Below are 14,103 nucleotides of genomic sequence, written 5' to 3'. Positions count from 1 at the left end.
TCTGCAGATGAATGGATCAACAAAATGTGTTCTACACATACATGGAACATTTTACTCAGCTAAAAAGGAAGGAAACTCTGACATATGCTACAACCTTGAAGACATTTTCTAGTTGAAATACGCCAGTCACAAAGAGATGAATATTATCTGATTCCACCTCTGTGAAGTACGTAGGGGAGTCAAATTTATAGAGATGGAAAGTAGATTGGTTATTAGGGCCAGGGGAGTTATTGCTGTAATGAATATAGAGTCTTAGTTAGACTAAGATGGGAACATTGTGGAGATGGATGGTGGTGATGGTTGCACAACAGTGACAATGTGCTTAATGCCACTGAACTGTATACTTAAGAAGGGGTTAAGGTGATAAACTTTATGGTATGTGTATTTTACCACAGGTTTTTTTAAAACTTTGGTTTTGGGTAACTTGAGTTAGAATCATAAAATTGTGCCAATTTTATGGATGTGAAGCATCCATTTTCCTGAAGACAAGAACAGAGATTCCCTCAAGCAAGTAACATCAATGGGATGAGGGGATGGAGGGAGATGTAATGAGTATCTGAGAGGAGGAGACCAGGACAGAAATGGTGGAGACAGGAAGTGAACCCAAGATGGCCTTAGCAGTGAGAGGTCGAGGATATTCCCCTCTGGTGCCTTACTGTTATCTACCTTCTCCTCTCCTTTGGTCTCCATCTTGGTGTGCTTGCTTGCCTCTTTTCTATTAGTTTTTTATTCCATCTCAGAGCTTCTGCTCATTCATGGTTTTAGTTTCCTTGTAACTTTGGACCTTCATGGTCCAGAATGACCACTGGCTCTTCTAACCTCTAGACTGGAGAAGTAGAGCATTTTAAGCACCAAATTCTTTAATTCCACCTTGGTTAAAATGATAGTAGAATCCATTTGCCATTGCTTATAATGATCTTTAACAGAGTACTTTAAGTGAGGAACTGGTTGACACAAGAGATTTTCAGAATGCAAAGTGCTGCAATAGCCATTATCTTTTGTTTAAAAAATAAGAAGACGGGTCAATGTTTACATATTAATTCTCATAAAATTTAAGCTAAATCCGTACTTATTTTCTATATTTTGTAATTTTAGAAGTTTTGATCTATATTTTTTTAACTGAGAAGACCAAAGGACTTTGTTGTAATATTCAGAGGTTTGCTTTAGTAGTTCTTTTTTTTTAATTTTTATTTATTTATGATAGTCTCACAGAGAGAGAGAGAGGCAGAGACACAGGCAGAGGGAGAAGCAGGCTCCATGCACCAGGAGCCGGACGTGGGATTCGATCCCGGGTCTCCAGGATCGCGCCCTGGGCCAAAGGCAGGCGCCAAACCGCTGCGCCACCCAGGGATCCCCTGCTTTAGTAGTTCTGAGGAACACCAACTTATAACCTTGAGGCTATAAATATTTGTTAGGAAAAACCACATTTATTAGACTGTTTGTTGTACAGAATTGAATTGTTCACTTGAAGTTACAAACTATGTTTACTGACCAAACCTGTGTAATTAACCAATGAACAAGACCTCATTCATTTAACTATAATTAAGTCAAAAACTACAAGTGGCTTTGCAAATTTCTCGAGAGTTAGGAACATTTTTAAAGGCAATTGCCCTTGCAAAAAAGTTATTTTGTGAGAAAATTGAAAAGCAACTCTAGTAGATAGCCTTGTAAAATGGTTCCCAGTGACCTCAGCTTCCCCTGTGTAATACCCTTCCTTTGAGTATCGTCTAGACCCAGTGACCTACTTGTAATGAATACAATGTGGCAAAAGTGAAAAGATGTTGTAATGGGATTTTTTGCTGTGTGGACTTGGGTTAGCTACAGTCCCCAATTATTGAATCAGATACTAATCTAGCTGTTGCAGTGAAAGTATTAAATGTGATTAAAGTCCATAACCAGTTGATTTTAAGTAGAAGAGATTACCCTACATAATCTGGAGAGATGATATTCAATCTGTTGAAAGGCCTTCAGCAGAGCTGAGGCTTCCCTGAAGAAGGTCAGCCTGTGGATTGCAGCTCAGCCCACACCCAAGAGTCCAGCCTATCCATCATGATGCCCTGCCCTATACCTCTTGCATTTCCAGCTCCCACAACCCCATAAGCACTTCCTTGTGATGAGTCTCTTAACATATGTCTTCTACTGGTTCTGCTTCCCTGGTTGAACCCTGACTGACACAGATGCCACTTCAGAGACTAATTTACGAAAACTGACTTTCCTCTTGCTTGCCCTCTGTCCCTGACCCTTCTCACATACTTTTTCTGATGGAAGGGGCCAACTGCAAGGAACTGAGAGTGGTCTCTAGCCTAGAGCCAGCAAGTTGCTGAGGTCCACAGTCCAACAGCCCATAAGAACTGAATCCTGCAAACATGAGTGAGCTGAGAAGCGGATCCTGCCCCAGATGAGCCTTGGGATGACTATGGCCTCCACCAATACCTAGACTGCAATCTCACGAGAGGACCCAGTGAAGTCATGCCTGGAACTATAAGAAGAAGTATTATTTGTTGTTGTTTAAAGCCACTGAGTTTGGGGATAACTTGTTATGCTACAATGAATAACTAAGACAGATAGACTCTAACAAATTAATTTTAAAGCATAGAGACAAATGTCATTCTAGATGAACTTTTAGCCACTGATAGCGTCTGATTTATTCCATGTTTCCTAATTTATTAGTCTACAATAGAAAAATTTAATTAGTCCAATGCCGCTAAAGAGGGACCTAATAACAGGCTACCTAGTAGACCCAAATGTAGCCATTAGCTGTCTTTGGTTCAAGTGCCCATTCATGGTCCAGTCAGCTGTGGCTACAGGGGAGAGGGTGGTTGGGATGTGGGGCTTTGTAATTCAACCAAAAGTTGATGTTCTGTCAAAGCTGTGGGGGCGACAATTTCCCTGAGAAGAATTGATGAGCAGATCCAAAATCATAATTTATATGCCTAACTAAGAGCCAAGTCACAGAACTATAAATATATCCAGTCACTGGTGATATTCAAAATATTTAACTGTTTGGTAAGGGCACCAACCTTTCCAAATGATCACTCAGCCACTTAGAACGGAGGCCAGCTGTATGCCTTCCTGGTGTGTGCAAAGGTATATCAAGCCTGATATAAACCCCAAGTACCTTTACACGTATTTATTTTCTTTAAGTATTTAGATGCCAGAATTGCTAAAAGAGCAGAATATAGGTCTGTTGAGCAAATGAAGTATACAATATCAAAAGAAGAGACAAATATTAAATGACAGTATCTCAGCCAGGGCCTCCCTTCCTTTCTCCTTACAGGTGAACTTTCACACCATGGAATATTTCACTAAGACTTGCAGAGTCAGAACCAAGCTCTCAAAATCCTCTAGTGAGTCTTTGTGACAGGTCATAGAGGTCACTTCTTTATCATGGTCAAGATTATGTGGTTACTCATCTTTTCATGGTGTTCTTGGCGTCTTTCAAAAATGGAACCAACACTGATGGACTCAGTAATCCCACTATCTAGCAAATAACTGTCTTTTCTTCATTTTATAGACAGGGACAGGGTTGTAGATTAGACTATTATTTGGCAAATATTTACTTCCTCCTTCACTTTCAGTTTCCTGGAAAGAATATATTATGCTGCCCCTTTGATGCTGAGCTTGACTCTATGACTTGCTATGGTCTCATGATAAGCAGAGTGTACCACTCTGTCTCTTGACTTGGGCTTAGCCATCCATGTGATTTGCCAGTGGGAAATTGGATGAAGATACAAGACTTGAAACAAGTTGCATTTCACCATAGAAAGTGCCTTGAGTAACCTCTTGTTTAAGGACAATGAGATACATGGAGCAGAACTTAATCCAACCTACGGCTTTTGATTGTTCATTTTATGTAACTTGGCTAAGGGATGCCCCGGTGCTGGTAAAATGTTATTTCTGGATGCATCTTTGAGGGTGTTTCTGGAAGAAATTGGCATTTGAACCAGTAAGCTAAGTAAAGAATATGGGCCCCCACCAATGTGGGTGGGTAGCCTCCGATCCATTGAGAACCCAAAAAGAACAAAAAGGTGAAGGAAGGATGCATTCAAACTCTCTCTTCTGGATCCAGGATGTCTACCTTTCCTGCCCTCAGTCATCAGAGATCCAGATCCTTGGGCCTTAAGACTTGAAGTGAATTATACCACTGGCTTTCCTGCTTCTCCAGCTTGCAAAACAGACCACGTATCATGGAACTTCTCAGCCTCCATAAATGCATGAGCCAATTCCCATCGTAATTCTTCTCTCCTATATCTATTCTATCGGTTCTGTTTCTCTGGAGGACCAGAGACTTAGAGACAAATCAGCTGAAGCCCAAATGACCCACAGACATAGGAGAAATAAATGTTTTTTAAAAGTTGGGCTTTTTTTCCATTTGTTTTTTAATCAGTGCTTCTCCAGACAAGATTTTTGTTCAGCCTTTGCTAAGTATGTTCCTTCTGGCTGTCACAAGGTTATTATTATCTTTTTTGGCCAAGATGATGTATTTAACTATGGCCTTGCAGCATAACAGAGAAACTCCTCACAGATAAACAGGAGGCAATCACAAAGAAACCCCACGCCAGGCCCACAACGCACAGCAAGCTTCAAGTAACTGCTCCACAGATGTGCCCACAGAAGTTTAAGAGGCAGCTTAACAGATGTACAAAGCTGCAGATCAGAGGGGATATAAAACAGTTAAACTTGCTTAAAGGCACAGTGTGTCACCATCTAACACTTACATGCATCCTAAGCCTTACCGAGGAGGAACACGCGCTGGCCTGTGCTCCTGGCTGTCGGCATGCCAGGAAGATTATAAAAATGCCACGCTGTGATATGTTGCCCTCCTGCCTGAGAAGCTACTATTAAGCTGAGTATTTACTGCACCTATTCAGACAGGAGCGGCAGTGCAGAGTGCTACCTGTCTTCTGGTTGGATAAATTAGTCGTGGATGTCACAAGATGATAGCTGCCTATTGTTCTGGCTGCTGAAGGTGGGAAGAGATGAAAGCCCCTGGTCTGCCCTTGTAATGTTTCGTGTGAAATGCAGGAGGCAGCCTCTTTTCTTCCCAAGTTAATGGCCGAACAAGATCTGGGCTGACTATATTAGAGTTTGGGGCATAATTAAAAAGACGACACATGGCAAAGAGCAGGAGGGGGAAAGGCGTTTATTTATAGCAGGAGCGCATGTATGAAAGGAAAGGGAGGGCAAAGCAAAGGGACCTGGGAAAATCAAATGTGTGTGCCACGAAAGGTGAGCTTCCTGCACTGCTGTCGAAATTGGTGCTGTAATCAGAACAGAAATGCTCGGTAGTCCGTGCAGAAATGGTCTTCAATTTGTTCAACTCCTCTCAAAATATTTTTTATACAAATTGTTTTGCCCTCACGTTTCCATGATATATGGAGCTATGAACTCTAAATTAGTGTTAACAGAAATTGACAAGCTCTGCATTAAAAAATATCAGCCAGCCAGCCCTACAGGCTTAATTATGGAAGGAGAGTATGGTGGGTGCAAAAATCCTGCTTCAAAATTTTACCACATGCAATATAAATAAAAGATTATCTCATCCACTAGTAACCTTACAGATCAAAAGGAAAACAGGAAAGTGACTTTGCTGGCACTTGTAATTATTTATCTTGCCTGAACAGTTCCGTTGTATTTTGACAAATCCAAAATTTGTAAATTTTTGTTGTGGCGCAGAAGGGGTAGTAACACTACTTTGTGCGTCTTAGACATACGTTTAGGAAACCACTTGATTTAAAATGACATATATTTTAAATAGAAACAGTTTCTTCATGTGTCAGATCAGACCGTGTAGATTTATTCTTCAGCGAACATCTGTTGAGTACCTACTATGCACAAGCATTGTATATAACTGCTTTTCTTATAAGTGTCCTTTATAATGCCTCTAGCAGGATTTTTATCCTTTGTATGTCCTGGGTTTTATGCTTATTTTTTCCTTTCTAAAACCAAACCCTATTATAGTGGTGATGGTTTCACACTGGCCTTTTTAATGTCATGGTCTCCTCAACACATAAAGGAGGGATGATCTTAGACCTCAGCCTTGATGCCTAGTTCCAGGGCCCAAACACCATTCTCATTAGCTGTCATTAGAAATTCCTCCGTGTCTTATTTATTATTTTGGATATTGCATACAGCCATAAAATTAAGGTGACCACATGATCTGATTTACCCAGAACATTCTTGATTTACTCCTATTGTCCAGTGTAATTATTAACAAACCTCAATAGTGTCCGAGTTTGGACAATAAATTATTTTTTTACCTACATATGATATGCTTTTAATTCTATTAAAGCTAGGAAGTGTTGAGTGATGTGTGAATAAATGAATATATGTAGCCATGGTGATGGAGACTTAGAGAATTGAAGCCAGCTCTTTGAAATTTGCCAGCTCAGTTTACCTCCTGAAGGATGCTGCCAAAGGGAAAATTGCCTTGAACAAAAAATAACATCTCTTTCAGATTAGAACAAAATTTCTTAATCTCAAAATTATTGACATTTTGACTGAGATAATTCTTTGCTTTTATTTTTGAGTAGGCTCCATGCCCAGGCTCAAATTCATGACCTTGAGATCAAGACCTGAGCCAAGATCAAGAGTTTGGACACACTTAATGGACTGAGCCACCCAGGTGCCCTGATAATTCTTTGTTTTGATAGGCTGGCTGTCCATGCACCATAGGATGTTAACAAGTATCCCCATCCTCCACCAACTAAATGCCAGTGGCACTCCCACCCTATCTGTGACAGCCAAAAATATCCCCAGACATTGCCAAATGCCCTTCAAGGGATGACAACATTATCCCCAGTTGAGAACCATCAAGTTAGAGATGGCTATAAAAGATTTTCTAAAATTACTAGAGATAATGGAAAAAAGATACATGAAAGTATACGAAGCAGCGTGGCATTCTACATACACCCAGTGTCATGCACTTTCAAAGCCTAAAATGCAAGTTCTTATTTAAATTTTTAAATGCACAAACTGTATGGTACCAGTGAGAATTCAAAGACAATTCAAATTCTGGATTTAATATCTACTCATTTACTTTGCTTTGGGGGTTCATATTTAGTAATTACTTCATTTGCTTATATGCTAATAGACATGACGTAAGTCAAATCATGTTGTTTTGCTGCCTTTTATATGTATTGCCAACCTTATGATAGGGCATAATTTAGGTCTCTTCTAGACTGGACTGAAATGAGAATGGATGAACGTTTGGAAACCATCCTCTTTCCCACCCATTCCTCTCTCCTTTTTGCCTTTTAATCTTCTTTCCTTCCTTTCTTCTTCTTTTTTTGATGTTTATACTTTTTATTTATTGAAATCATATTTTCCATAAAAAAAGAAGTTATGAAAAAGGTAAAGCATATATCTTCCAAATGAGAAAAATGTTAAATTTATGTTATCAAATTGGATGTGGCGACTTTATTTCAACTGATATAAAATACTGAAATTAGAAATAGGTTGTATATTTTAAAGAATTTTATCTGTTGGGGCAGTGAGATAGGTAGCTCAGTCTGTTGAGCTTCTGACTCGATCTCAGCTCAAGTCTCGATCTTATGATCATGACTTTGGGCTCATGTTGGGCTCTGTACTGGACATGGAGCCTACATTAAAAAAGAAGAAGAAGAAGAAGAATTTTATCTGTTTTAAAAAGAAAACAAATTCTGTTCTTTCAAATAATACTGCAGATATGGCCTTATCCATTAATTTTCTTAGAAGTTCATATTAACCCAAGACAGATGTATATGAAAGTTTAAGTAGATTTCTCCTTTTTAATCTTGAAAATATTTTCAGATTTACATTGGGCTTTAAATTTATAGCTGTCAGAGTTATCTTTAATCAAATCACATATGGTAACAATGATTCATATCGAGAATGGCCAAATACTCCTCCCTAATTTCTATATAGGAACCCCTAAAGTGATTTTGAAAACATTTAATTATAGTGCATAGAGTCAGCCTAATCGTTTTATTTAGAGCAAAAAAAAATTTATCTATTTATTTTTATTTTTTTAATTTTTTTATTGGAGTTCAATTTGCCAGCATATAGCATAACACCCAGTGCTCATCCCACCAAGTGCCCCCCTCAGTGCCCATCACCCAGTCACCCCAACCCCTGCCCACCTCCCTTTCTACTACCCCTTATTCATTTCCCAGAGTTAGGTGTCTCTCATGTTTGTCACCCTCACTGATATTTTCACTCATTTTCTCTCCTTTCTCTTTTTCCCTTTAACTAATTTTTATATTCCTCAAATGAATGAGACCATATAATGTTTGTCCTTTTCCAATTGACTTATTTCACTCAGCATAATACCCTCCAGTTCCATCCATGTCGAAGCAAATGGTGGGTATTTGTTGTTTCTAATGGCTGAGTAATATTCCATTGTATACACAGATCTCAGCTTCTTTATCCATTCATCTTTTGATGGACACTGATGCTCCTTCCACAGTTTGGCTATTGTGGACATTGCTGCTATAAACATTGGGGTGCAGGTGTCCCGGCGTTTCACTGCATCTGTATTTTTGTGGTAAATCCCCAGCAGTGCAATTGCTGGGTCTTAAGGCAGATCTATTTTTAAGTCTTTGAGGAACCTCCACACAGTTTTCCAGAGCGGCTGCACCAGTTCACATTCCCACCAACAGTGCAAGAGGGTTCCCCTTTCTCCACATCCTCTCCAACATTTGTTGTTTCCTGTCTTGTTAATTTGCCTCATTCTCACTGGTGTGAGGTGGTATCTCATTGTGTTTTTGATTTGTATTTCCATGATGGCCAGTAATGTGGAGCATTTTCTCATGTGCATGTTGGCCATGTCTATGTCTTCCTCTGTGAGATTTCTGTTCATGTCTTTTGCCCATTTCATGATTGGATTGTCTGTTTCTTTGCTGTTGAGTTTAATAAGTTCTTTATAGATCTTGGATACTAGCCCTTTATCTGATAGGTCATTTGCAAATATCTTCTCCCATTCTGTAGGTTGTCTTTGAGTTTTGTTGACTGTTTCTTTTGCTGTGCAGAAGCTTCTCATCTTCATTAAGTCCCAATAATTCATTTTTGCTTTTGTTTCCCTGGGCTTCATAGATGTATCTTGCAAGAAGTTGCTGTGGCCGAGTTCAAAAAGGGTGTTGCCTGTGTTCTTCTTTAGGATTTTGATGGAATCTTGTCTCACATTTAGATCTTTCATCCATTTTGAGTTTATCTTTGTGTATGGTATAAGAGAATGGTCTGGTTTCATTCTTCTGCACGTGGCTGTCCAATTTTCCCAGCACCATTTATTGAAGAGACTGTCTCTTTTCCAGTGGATAGTCTTTCCTGCTTTGTTGAATATTAGTTGAACATACAGTTGAGGGTCCACTTCTGGATTCTCTATTCTGTTCCATTGATCTATGTGTCTGTTTTTGTGTCAGTACCACACTGTCTTGATGACCACAGCTTTGTAGTACAACCTGACAATGCCACAACCTGGCATTGTGATGCCCCTGGCTCTGGTTTTCTTTTTCAATATTCCTCTGGCTATTCGGGGTCTTTTCTGATTCCACACAAATCTTAAGATGATTTGTTCCAACTCTGTGAAGAAAGTTTTTGATAGGGATTGCATTAAATGTGTAAATTGCCCTGGTTAATATTGACATTTTCACAATATTAATTCTTCTAATCCATGAGCATGGAATATTTTTCCATCTCTTTGTGTCTTCCTCAATTTCTTTCAGAAGTGTTCTGTAGTTTTTAGGGTGTAGATCCTTTACCTCTTTGGTTAGGTTTATTCCTAGGTATCTTATGCTTTTGGGTGCAATTATAAATGGGATTGACTCCTTAATTTCTCTTTCTTCAGTCTCATTGTTAGTGTGTAGAAATGCCACTCACTTCTGGGCTTTGATTTTGTATCCTGCCATACTGCCAAATTGCTGTATGAGTTCTAGCAACTTGGGGTGTAGTCTTTTGGGTTTTCTATGTACAGTATCATGTCATCTGCGAAGAGGGAGAGTTTGACTTCTTCTTTGCCAATTTGAATGCCTTTTATTTCTTTTTGTTGTCTGATTGCTGAGGCTAGCACTTCTAGTACTATATTGAATAGCAGGGGTGAGAGTGGACATCCCTGTCTTGTTCCTGATCTTAGGGGAAAGGCTCCCAGTGTTTCCCCATTGAGAATGATATTTGCTGTGGGCTTTTCGTAGATAGCTTTTAAGATGCTGAGGAATGTTCCCTCTATCCCTACACTCTGAAGAGTTTTGATCAGGAATGGCTGCTGTATTTTGTCAAATGCTTTTTCTCTACATCTATTGAGAGGATCATATGGTTCTTGTTTTTTCTCTTGTTAATATGATCAATCACATTGATTTGCTTTACGAGTGTTGAACCAGCCTTGCATCCCAGGGATAAATCCCCCTTGGTCATGGTGAATAATCTTCTTAATGTACTGTTGGATCCTATTGGCTAGTATCTTGTTGAGAATTTTTGCATCTGTGTTCATCAGGGATATTAGTCTATAATTCTCCTTTTTTGGTGGGGTCTTTGTCTGGTTTTGGAATTAAGGTGATGCTGGCCTCATAGAACGAATTTGGAAGTCCTCCATCTCTTTCTATCTTTCCAAACAGCTTTAGTAGAATAGGTAAGCTTTCTTCCTTAAATGTTTGATAGAATTCCCCTGGGAAGCCATCTGGACCTGGACCTTTGTGTCTTGAGAGTTTTTTTTTTTTAAAAAAAGATTTATTTATTTATTTATTCATGAGAGAGAGTGAGAGAGATGCAGAGACACAGGCTCCATGCCGGGAGCGACGCGGGACTCGATCCTGGGACTCCAGGATCACGCCCTGGGCCAAAGGCAGGCGCCAAACCGCTGAGCCACCCAGGGATCCCCTCTTGGGAGGTTTTTGATGACTGCTTCAATTTCCTCCCTGGTTTTTGGCCTGTTCAGGTTTTCTGTTTCTTCCTGTTCCCCTTTTGGTAGTTTGTGGTTTTCCAGAAATGCATCCATTTCTTCTTGATTGTCTAATTTATTGGCGTATAGCTGCTCATAATAAGTTTTTAAAACCGTTTGTATTTTCTTGGTATTGGTGGTGATCTCTTTTTTCTCATTCCTGATTTTATTAATTTGAGTCTTTTGTTTTTAATAAGGCTGGCTAACGGTTTATCTATCTTATTAATTCTTTCAAAGAACCAACTCCTGGTTTTGTTGATCACAGTTCTTTGTTGACCACAGTTCTTCTGGTCTCTATTTCATTGAGTTCTGCTCGCATCTTTATTGTCTTCTTCTGCTGAGTGAAGGTTTCATTTGCTGTTCCTTTTCCAGCTCCTTTAGGTGGACGGTTAGCTTTTATATTTGGTTCTTTCCAGTTTTTGGATGGTCGCTTGTATTGCTATGTATTTTCCCCTCAGGACTGCTTTTGCTGTATCCCAAAGATTTTGAATGGTTGTATCTTCAATCTTGTTAGTTTCCATGAATCTTTATAATTCTTCTCTAATTTCCTGGTTGACCCTTTCATCTTTTAGCTGGATGGTCCTTAACCTCCACGTGTTTGAAATCCTTTCAAACTTCTTCTTGTGGTTTAGTTCCAGTTTCAAAGCATTATTGTCTGAAAATATGCAGGGTAAGATCCCAGTCTTTTAGTATCGGTTAAGACCTGATTTGTGACCCAGTATGTGGTCTATTCTGGAGAAAGTTCCATGTGCACTTGAGAAGAATGTGTATTCAGTTGCTTTTGGATGTAAAGTTCTGTAAATATTTGTGAAATCCATCTGGTCCAGTGTATCATTTAAAGCTCTTGTTTGTTTGGAGATGTTGTGCTTAGAAGATCTAACGATTGTAGAAAGTGCTGTCTTCAAGTCTCTAAGTATAAGTGTATTATTATCTAAGTATGTCTTAACTTCGGTTATTAATTGATTGATATACTTGGCAGCTCCCACATTCGGGGCATAAATATTCATGATTGTTAGGTTCTCTTGTTGGATAGATCCTTTAAGTATGATACAGTGTCCCTCTTCATCTCTTACTAAAGTCTTTGGGATAAACTTTAATTTATCTGACATAAGGATGGCTACCCCTGCTTTCTTTTGAGGACCATTTGAATGGTAAATGGTTCTGCAACCTTATATTTTCAGGCTGTAGGTGTCCCTACATCTAAAATGAGTCTCTTGTAGACAGCAAATAGATGGGTCTTGCTTTTTTATCCAGTCTGAAACCCTGCATCTTTTGATGGGATCATTAAGCCCATTCATGTTAAGAATTACTATTGAAAGATATGAATTTAGTGTCATCGTGATACCTATTCACTCCCTGTTTTTGTGGATTGTTTCCTTGGACTTCCTCTTTCTTTTACAGAGTCCCCCTTAATATTTCTTGCAGAGCTGGTTTGGTGGTCACATATTCTTTCAGTTTCTGCCTATCTTGGAAGCTCTTTATCTCTCCTTCTATTCTGAATGAGAGCCTTGCTGGATAAAGTATTCTTGGAGTCAGCCTAATCTTTGAATACAGTGTTGAGTAAAGAAACTCACAGTGAATGTTTTCATTCTATTTCCTTTTGTGACTTTACTGAAAAATATCTTAAGCAATATCTTTACCCATGTACTGTGCCCACTCAATGCCTAATGATTTGAAAGAATTAGTAACTTACTTCTTAACAAAATGTATTTAGCATCTGCAAAATTTTATTGAGTTCTGCTATTGTGGTTTGTTATAGACATGGATGTGTATAGAGCATGACCTCTGCTCTCCCTAAGTTCGTTTGCCCAACAATAATGTCAAGCATTCCATCTATGCCATTTTAAATTTTCTAGTAGCTACATTTAAAGAGTAAAAATAAATAAGTGAATCTTAAGCAGACTCTGCAATGAGCATGGAGACTGCCATGGAGCTCAATCTCAAAACCCTGAGATCACGACCTAAGCTGAAACCAAGAGTCAGTCGTACACTTAGTCCACTGTACCACCCAGGTGCCCCATTGAGCTTTCTGATCTTTCCCAAATTATAGGAAAAAATATTTCAATGTAATTTTGTTTCACATAGCTCTCAAGAGTAATGTCTTGTACCTTTTCAAGTATTTATTATTTTCTTTTCTGTTATCCATTCATATTCTTTGTCTATTTTTCTGTTGAGTTGTTGGCCTTCTTACTGATTTGTAGGAAGTCATTTTATACAAGGGAAATCAGTCTTTTGTAATTTGAGTTACAAATACTATTTTACCAGTTTGTCCTTTGACCTTGCTTATGGTAAATTTTAACTTTCAGAAGCTTGTTGGTGATGTTCTTTTTTTTTTTTATGTTGTCTAATCCAGTATCTTTTATGGCTTTCTGAGTTTGGTGTCATAATTATAAAGATCTTCCTTGCTGTTAAATTACAAAATAATTTTCTTGTTCTAGAACTCTTAAACCTTTATTTTTTATATTTACATATTTGATCAATTTTGAGTTTATTCTAATGTAAGGTGTAAGGTATAGATCTAACTTTGCTTCCATATGACAACCTAGTTATTCCTCTATTTACTGAGTAAGCTCTCTTTTTTCTTTTTTTTTTAAAGATTTTATTTATTTATTCATGATAGTCACAGAGAGAGAGAGAGAGAGAGATACAGAGACACAGGCAGAGGAAGAAGCAGGCTCCATGCAGGGAGCCCGACGTGGGACTCGATCCCGGGTCTCCAGGATCGCGCCCTGGGCCAAAGGCAGGCGCCAAACCGCTGCACCACCCAGGGATCCCAAGCTCTCTTTTCCACACGGATTGGAGGTAGCATTTTTATCATATGCTAGATTTGATTCTATAATGTATGCAAACCTGAATGCATGCAAACCTGAATGTATGTCAGTCTCTGGACCTTCAATTCTGTGCCATTTCTCTTTATTTATGTGATACACTGTTTAAGTCATTAGAGTATTATGAGACATTTCCTTATTTCTTTGGGCTAGTTCCTCCTTACTCTTACTTAATAGATTTTTCCTAGCTAAACTTGCTAATTAATTTCTACAACAGTGTGGCAGTTTGTCTCATGTCAAGATAAATTCAATTGGTATTTTTACTGGGTTCAGGTTAAATTTTAGGCTAACAAAATAAAAAACCCATTTTTGACTCATTTAATATTCTTCATCCTATATCCAGTCTTGTCTGACATTAAGATGATT

General features: G+C 38.7%; 1 long non-coding RNA gene across 1 annotated transcript in view; it reads left to right on the top strand.

Moving 5' to 3' along the window:
• Positions 1-13,705, top strand: part of LOC144303314 (uncharacterized) — a 395,489-nt gene extending 381,784 nt beyond the window's left edge. Inside the window, exon 8 of the long non-coding RNA XR_013370380.1 lies at positions 13,506-13,705. This is a non-coding gene — a long non-coding RNA (uncharacterized LOC144303314). The remainder of the gene's footprint in view (positions 1-13,505) is intronic.
• Positions 13,706-14,103: the final 398 nt, after the last annotated feature.

The sequence above is a fragment of the Canis aureus genome, chromosome 32 (genome assembly GCF_053574225.1).
Source record: "Canis aureus isolate CA01 chromosome 32, VMU_Caureus_v.1.0, whole genome shotgun sequence".
NCBI lineage: Eukaryota > Metazoa > Chordata > Mammalia > Carnivora > Canidae > Canis > Canis aureus.
Note: the sequence above shows the minus strand (reverse complement) of the source record. Positions and strands in the feature narration are given on the sequence as shown.